Consider the following 9008-nt stretch of genomic DNA (forward strand, 5'->3'; position numbering starts at 1 on the left):
TTAGGGTACTCCTTATACCCTATCCGAACCTCCACACTACCACCTGCATAAAACCAGCTCAACCTAACAATTCACAGTTTACGAAGCACACAACTCAACAACAACACTCTAACAGATTACATATTCTAAATATTCAATAGTCACAAGTTTCACAAAAAAACACTCACAATATCAGCAAAAAACAGAAGCTCAAGCTCATCAATGATAAAAAAATGTGCAATGCCATGAGATGCAATGTCAAGTATAGTGATGCATGTCTGCCCTAATGATACACACCCGCTGTCTCTCAGTCTGGGACCCATGGGGGACATATCTGTCCATACATCCATCGCGGCACGCGATACGACCCTCGATAATAGTAACCATCGCGGCGCGCGATACGTCCCTCGAAATATAGTTTCCATCGCGGCGCGCGATACGTCCCTCGAAATGGTACATCCTCTTATCACATAACACTTATCACAACCATGTCTCAGAAACATTGCAAATGACATGTTCACACAAATAATGAGGAGATGACCAAATTAATATCAATGCACAATTCACAATAATACAATCGTGACACAACATCAATAATTAAACAACAAGCCTTTTTATTACCCTTTTTTTCATCATTAAAATTATTCAACATGGACGAGTACTCAACCCATCACCAATTCCCATTACTCCCAAATATATACCACAAGGAAATAAACGAATTTCATACGCTTAACAGGGGTTAAGGAATCCACTAGCCTCAAATAACCGAACAATCACTCTGAGACTTGAGCCTTCCCTTTACGTTGAGCTTCCAAATCAATGCAATCTATTCAAGTACATATTCACAATAAGATTTCGAAGCTAACAACACTCACATTACTATAGGTTTTGCCTAGACCCAACCCAAATTCATAATCAAGTTTCTAAGATTCAAGCCTAGGGTTAAGCTTCAACTTCTCCAATATAACAAGTCTAAAGATATTTATACTATTCGGTAACCCAATATTTAATTTATAATATGATACTTAAAATGAGAACAACTAACTATGAAATCTAACCGATCACACAAATTCATGGCAGAACCATGAAAACTCACGAAATCCCAATAAATTATCCATTCCTGACAATGATTGATTAATGCCATTAATAACAATCACACCCACTATATTTTCACTTCAAATTTCCCTTCAACAACGTACTGACAACTAGTCAATTCTCACCCTTCTGGTTTATTTATTTAATTTATGTTTTCAACCCAATTAACAAGACTATACTACAGGTTCCATTCCATTTCAATCCCACTATAGAATATAAAAACCTAAATTGTAATGTAACAATAAGAAAGAAAATAAGAGACGAATCTTGGATCGATAGTTTACGACCAACAAAATAAAAATAATTCGCAGACCTACTAGTCTGCATCCAAATTTTCTAATGTATATTGGATCATATCCCCAGGCAATTATTGCCCATGATTAGATTTTTACAGTAACCAAATAGTTATAAAATAACTAATAACCTAAAGTAGATAAATCAATTTCATGACTTTAAATCAATTCCTCTTTCTCTTTCTACCCGTCATATACTAACATTACTACATATCTATTTATAATATTGAGTGTTCAGGGAAATAAATCAACAATTTTCCATTTATGAGAATCACATAACTGCACTTGTTCGTTGACGCCGCCACAGGTTAGTTTTCTTTCCGCTCCTCTTTAATTTCTTTTCTAAATTACTTAAGCATTAAAAATAACATTCCTATTCACCTATTTTAATATTTCAGATTTGGTCCATTATTTTTTTAATAATAAACAAATTACTCGCAAATTAATTAATTATAGATAAATGACTATTCAAAATTATCAAAAATGACCTTTCGGGTCCGGGTCATTACAATTACGCTTGATACTTGAATTGAAGCTTGAAGAATCATCTTCTTTGATTCATCATCTCTGTCTATATTTTTTCTTCTCTTAAATAGCTGGCCATTTCAGGGACACCAATGGACCATCGGATTCCTTTGGTGTCATCTGCATCTGGAATGAAAATTTGTCGCACCTCATCCACCAGCCCTGCATGCAACATTAATTGAAGAATAGTTTTATTTAGTTGAACATAAATTTGAAAACCAAAAGTGTTATTAAGCAAACTATACAAGAAAAGTTTTAGTTATAGTCATTATTATATTTTGGCTCATATATAAAATAACTACAAAAAGAACCTGCATTGACCATTTCATCAACCCGCGTGTCAACTCTACGGTTCAAGACTGATTGCTCTACATCAATCCAAATAAAGCAACTGTAATTACTTATATTTGAACATGAACACAGGAACTTCCACAATTTTTTCAATATACGAATTTGACCCTCCAACAATAATTGGAACACATTGAGTCTTCAAAATATTTTCTAGGTAGACAATGGACTTCTGACAGAAATCTTCGGCTGTACAGTCCGAATCTGGCTCAATTTCGACTAAAAAATTGTGAAACAAAATAACTGTCAATTAGTATTCACATTAAAATAAACTATTCACAAAAAATGTCTTTTTCGAATATGTATACGTAGCAAATAGTGCCGTACACTGGGTGATTAGGCTTAAATAATTTTAGGATGAAGTTTCTAAATGCACATTGTTATGAGAACACATACAAGATTGACGAAAATATGGATTTCAAAAGGCTTGTAAAAAGAACTCAATAATATTTCGGAAGGAATACATTCAACTGATAATGCGTCAATTCATACACTATTTAACAACACGTCATAAGTGCTAAGTCTAATTCAATTAGAAGGGAAGGAACATTTATCAATAACTATTTCAATTACAATTATTTATATTTACTTGTGCAGCATGTAATAATAGATAAATGTTTTATTGAATGAAGCTTCCATCATCGTGATTGAATTAGGTAGAATATATTTCCTTAAATGATCCTTACCGATAGATTGCAAATTTATTATTTTCTCTTCTTTGTCTATGTAACAATTTTAAATTTGCTCATGTAATTGTGTAACTAGGTATTTATATTAATATATATTAAATATCAAAGACTTGGAATTGGACTTGGCGCTTTGATCGGACCTTAAAATAAATATTTTTATAAAGCTTAAATATTTTCTCTATAAATAACAATGTTTTTACAGGCAAGAATAGTATATATATCTGTAGTTCGATTCAAACTATACAAAATAGGGCAAAAAATAAAGTGACCAAGAGTCAAAATAACACAAGATAGAGATAATGATAGTTTATGTACCCTCAATAATAATATTGTAATCATCATTTTTGAGAAATCTTTTCACAATATATAGGCATGGTTGGAAAACAGTATTCCTCCATGCTTCGTCAACAACTTCTTTTCTATCTTCTTTGAAAACGTTAGTAGCAATAAAATGATGCGCCTACCACATTTTCTCATTTATTAATCGTTGAATCTTGACAAATTGGTTAAAAATTAAGATACGAGTATTATGCTTGATACTTGAAATTGAAGCTTGATGAATCTTCTTCTTTGATTCATCATCTCCGTCTATATTTTTTTCTTCTCTTAAATAGCTGGCCATTTCAGGGACTCCAATAAACCGTCGGGTTCCTTTGATGTAATCTGCATCTGGAATGGAATTTTGCCGCACCTCATCCACCAGCTGTGCATGCAACATAAATTTAAGAATAGTCTTATTTAGTTGAACATATATTTGAAAACCAAAAGTGTTATTAAGAAAACAAAATAAGAAAAGTTTTAGATAGATTCATTATTATGTTTTGATTCATATATAAAATAACTACAGAAAACTAAGTTTATTGACCATTTCATCAACCATCGTGTAAACTCTACGGTTCAAGGCAGATTGGTCTACATCAGTCCAAATAAAGCAACTGTCATACTTATATTTGAACATGAACACAGGGTCTTCCACAATTTTTTCAATATACGAATTTGACCCTCCAACAATAATTAGAACACATTGAGTCTTCAAAATATTTTCTATGTAGAAAATGAACTTCAAACAGAAATCTTCGGCCTTGAAGTCGGAATCTTTCTCAATTTCACCTAAAAAATTGTGAAAGAAAATAACTGTCAATTATTATTCACATTAAAATAAACTAATCACAAAAAATGTCTTTTTCGAATATGTATACCTAGCAAATAGTGCCGTACACCTTGTTTCTCAGCGTGTGTGATCTTGCTGGTCACGATATCAAGTCCCTTATAGACTTGCATTTTGTCCGAGTTGATTATTTCTTCTCGAAAATGGGTGGTAAGGTCAATAGAGAGACGAGATTTTCCCGTTCCTGTTTCTCCCATTATGAACACCACTTTCTTCTTGTTGAACTTGTTGTTGTTGTTGATGAAAGTATTCATTTTAGCTACACATAAAATAAAATTATAACAATAATTAGTTTAAAATAGTAAATAATCTCATGAAAACCACTCATGCAAACACTCATACATTAAAAATCTACTAAATTTAAAGTTAATAAGTAGAAACCTTGGTTGAGATGTAATAAATGATGTAAAAGATAGATTTTTTTGTGGATGGGTGTTATGAAAGAGATTGCACTGAGCATTTATAGTAAAATGTATTTGTGGACTTATTAATTGGCATACAATATTCAGAAATACTGATATCTTTTACGATAATATCAATGACTTTTGAAAAATCTATACATATGTCAACTGGAATTTTGGGAATGACAAGTAAATAATTTTAGAATAAAGTTATCAAATGTACATTGTTTGGAGATCGCATATAACTGGGTATTTATATTAAAAATGTGATTATGAACTTATAAGTTAGTATATACCAAAATTTTTTTTAAATCATATCTTTCATGATAAGAATAATTCTTGAAAATAACCTACAGATACGTCAGCTTGAATTTGGGTGTTAGGCTGAACTAATTTTAGGATGAAGTTTCTAAATGCACATTGTTATGAGATCACATACAAAGATTGACGAAAATATGGATTTCAAAAGGCTTGTAAAATGAACTCAATAATTTTTCTATAAGAATACATTCAAGTGATAATGCATCAATTCATACACTATTTAATAACACGTCATAAGTGCTAAGTTTAATTCAATTAGAAGGGAAGGAACAATTATCAATAACTATTTCAATTACAATTATTTATATTTACTTGTGCAACATGTAATAATAGATAAATGTTTTATTGAATGAAGCTTCCATCATCGTGATTCAATTAGGTAGAATATATTTCCTTAGATGATCCTTACCGATAGATTGCAAATTTATTATTTTTCTTCTTTGCCTATGTAACATTTTAAATTTGGAGTTAAGAATTTTATTCTTTTCAAATTCTTTAACGTTTAGAATCTTTCCCAAACATTTGTAGTCATTTATTTTTCTACTCTATTACCTCGACATTAAGAATGATCTCTTGTAATTGTGTAAGTATGTATTTATATTAATATATATTAAATATCAAAGACTTGGACTTGGACTTGGGTCATGGGCTTGGATCTGACCTTAAATTAAATATTTTTATAAAGCTTAAAAATTCGCTCTATAAATAACAATGATTTTACAGGCAAGAATAGTATATATATCTGTAGTTCGATTCAAACTATACAAAATTGGGCAAAAATTAAAGTGACCAAGAGTCAAAATAACACAAGATAGAGATAATGATAGTTTATGTACACTCAATAATAATATTGTAATCATCATTTATGAGAAATCTTTTCACAATATCTAGGCATGGTTGGAAAACAGTATTCCTCCATGCTTCGTCAACAACTTCTTGTCTATCTTCTTTGAAAACGTTAGTAGCAATAATATGATGCGCCGACCACATTTCCACATTTATTAATCGTTGAATCTTGACAAATTGGTTACAAATTAAGATACGAGTATTACGCTTGATACTTGAAATTGAAGCTTGAAGAATCATCTTCTTTTATTCATCATCTCCGTCAATATTTTTTTCTTCTCTTAAATAGCTGGCCATTTCAGGGACTCCTATGGACCGTCGGATTCCTTTGATGTAATTTGCATCTGGAATGAAATTTTGCCACACCTCATCCACCAGCTGTGCATGCAACATAAATTTAAGAATAGTTTTATTTAGTTGAACATATATTTGAAAACCAAAAGTGTTATTAAGAAAACTATATAAGAAAAGTTTTAGATAGAGTCATTATTATGTTTTGATTCATATATAAATAACTACAGAAAACTAAGTTTATTGACCATTTCATCAACCATCGTGTAAACTCTACGGTTCAAGGCAGATTGGTCTACATCAGTCCAAATAAAGCAACTGTCATACTTATATTTCAACATGAACACAGGATCTTCCACAATTTTTTCAATATACGAATTTGACCAACCAACAATAATTAGAACACATTGAGTCTTCAAAATATTTTCTATGTAGACAATGGACTTCTGACAGAAATCTTCGGCCTTGAAGTAGGAATCTTTCTCAATTTCACCTAAAAAATTGTGAAAGAAAATAACTGTCAATTATTATTAACATTAAAATAAACTAATCACAAAAAATGTCTTTTTCGAATATGTATACCTAGCAAATAGTGTCGTACACCTTGTTTCTCAGCATGTGTGATCTTGCTGGTCACGATATCAAGTCCCTTATAAACTTGCATTTTGTCCGAGTTGATTAGTTCTTCTCGAAAATGGGTCGTAAGTTCAATAGAGAAACGATATTTTCCCGTTCCTGTTGCTCCCATTATGAACACCACTTTCTTCTTGTTGAACTTGTTGTTGTTGTTGATGAAAGTATTCATTTTAGCTACACATAAAATAAAATTATAACAATATTTAGTTTAAAATAGTAAAATAATCTCATGAAAACCACTCATGCATACACTCATACATTAAAAATCTACCAAATTTAAAGTTAATAAGTAGATACCTTGGTTGAGATGTAATAAATGATGTAAAAGATAGATTTTTTCTGGATGGGTGTTATGAAAGAGATTGCACTGAGCATTTACAGTAAAATGTATTTGTGGACTTATTAATTGGCATACCATATTCAGAAATATTGATATATTTTAGGACAATATCAATGACTTTTGAAAAATCTATACATATGTCAACTGGAATTTTGGTAATGACAAGTAAATAATTTTAGGATAAAGTTATCAAATGTACATTGTTTGGAGATCGCTTATAACTGGGTATTTATAGTAAAAATGTGATTATGAACTTATGAGTTAGTATATACCAAATTTTTAAAAAATAATATCTTTTAGGATAAGAATAATTCTTGAAAAAAACGTACACATACGTCAGCTTGAATTTGGGTGATTAGGCTGAACTACTATTAAGATGAAGTTTCTAGATGCACATTGTTATGAGATCACATACAAAGATTGACGAAAATATGGATTTCAAAAGGCTTGTAAAAAGAACGCAGTAATTTTTCTGAAAGAATACATTCAAGTGATAATGCGTCAATTCATACACAATTTAACAACACGTCATAAGTGCTAAGTTTAATTCAATTAGAAGGGAAGGAACAATTATCAATAACTATTTCAATTACAATTATTTATATTTACTTGTGCACCATGTAATAATAGATAAATGTTTTATTGAATGAAGCTTCCATCATCGTGATTGAATTAGGTAGAATATATTTCCTTAGATGATCCTTACCGATAGATTGCAAATTTATTATTTTTTCTTCTTTGTCTATGTAATAATTTTAAATTTGGAGTTAAGAATTTTATTCTTTCAAATTCTTTAACGTTAGAATCTTCCCAAACATTTGTAGTCATTTATTTTTTCACTCTATTACCTCGACATTAAGAATGATCTCTTTTAATTGTGTAAGTATGTATTTATATTAATATATATTAAATATCAAAGACTTGGACTTGGACTTGGGTCATGGGCTTGGATCGGAGCTTAAATTAAATATTTTTATAAAGCTTAAAAATTTGCTCTATAAATAGCAATGATTTAACAGGCAAGAATAGTATATATATCTGTAGTTCGATTCAAACTATACAAAATAAATCAACAACTAAAGTGACCAAGAGTCAAAATAACACAAGATAGAGATAATGATAGTTTATGTACACTCAATAATAATATTGTAATCATCATTTTTGAGAAATCTTTTCACAATATCTAGGCATGGTTGCAAAACAGTATTCTTCCATGCTTCGTCAACAACTTCTTGTCTATCTTCTTTGAAAATGTTAGTAGCAATAATATGATGCGCTGACCATATTTCCTCATTTATTAATAGTTGAATCTTGACAAATTGGTTACAAATAAAGATACGAGTATTACGCTTGATACTTGAAATTGAAGCTTGAAGAATCATCTTCTTTGATTCATCATCTCCGTCTATATTTTTTCTTCTCTTTAATAGCTGGCCATTTCAGGGACTCCAATGGACCATCGGATTCCTTTGATGTAATCTGCATCTGGAATGAAATTTTGCCACACCACATCCATCAGCCGTGCATGCAACATTAATTTAAGAATAATTTTATTTAGTTGAACATATATTTGAAAACCAAAGTTGTTATTGAGAAAACGAAATAAGAAATTTTTTAGATAGAGTCATTATTATGTTTTGATTCATATATAAAATTACTACTGAAAACTAAGTTTATTGACCATTTCATCAACCATCGTGTAAACTCTACGGTTCAAGGCAGATTGGTCTACATCAGTCCGAATAAAGCAACTGTCATACTTATTGATACGCTCAGATTACACGTCCTTGCAGAAGTATAAGCGATCGTTATCAAGTAAAGAACCCAACTTGTAGGTTGGGATCGATCCCACGAGGAAAATGGTTTAGACTTTACTTTAACTAACAATTATATTCAATTAGTCAAGTTATTTCCAGAAACAGGTAATAAAAGGGGGGTTGTGTTTGTGTAAAACAAATAGTAAGAACTTAATAAGTAATCAATAATCAAACTCAACTTTGGTTGTTATCAAGATAAGAGAAATAACTAGGGTATACGTGTTCCCCACAATCTCATAACGCAGCAATCCTAGTAACA

The sequence above is a fragment of the Solanum tuberosum genome, unplaced genomic scaffold (genome assembly GCF_000226075.1).
Source record: "Solanum tuberosum cultivar DM 1-3 516 R44 unplaced genomic scaffold, SolTub_3.0 scf00051, whole genome shotgun sequence".
In the NCBI taxonomy this organism is placed as follows: domain Eukaryota; kingdom Viridiplantae; phylum Streptophyta; class Magnoliopsida; order Solanales; family Solanaceae; genus Solanum; species Solanum tuberosum.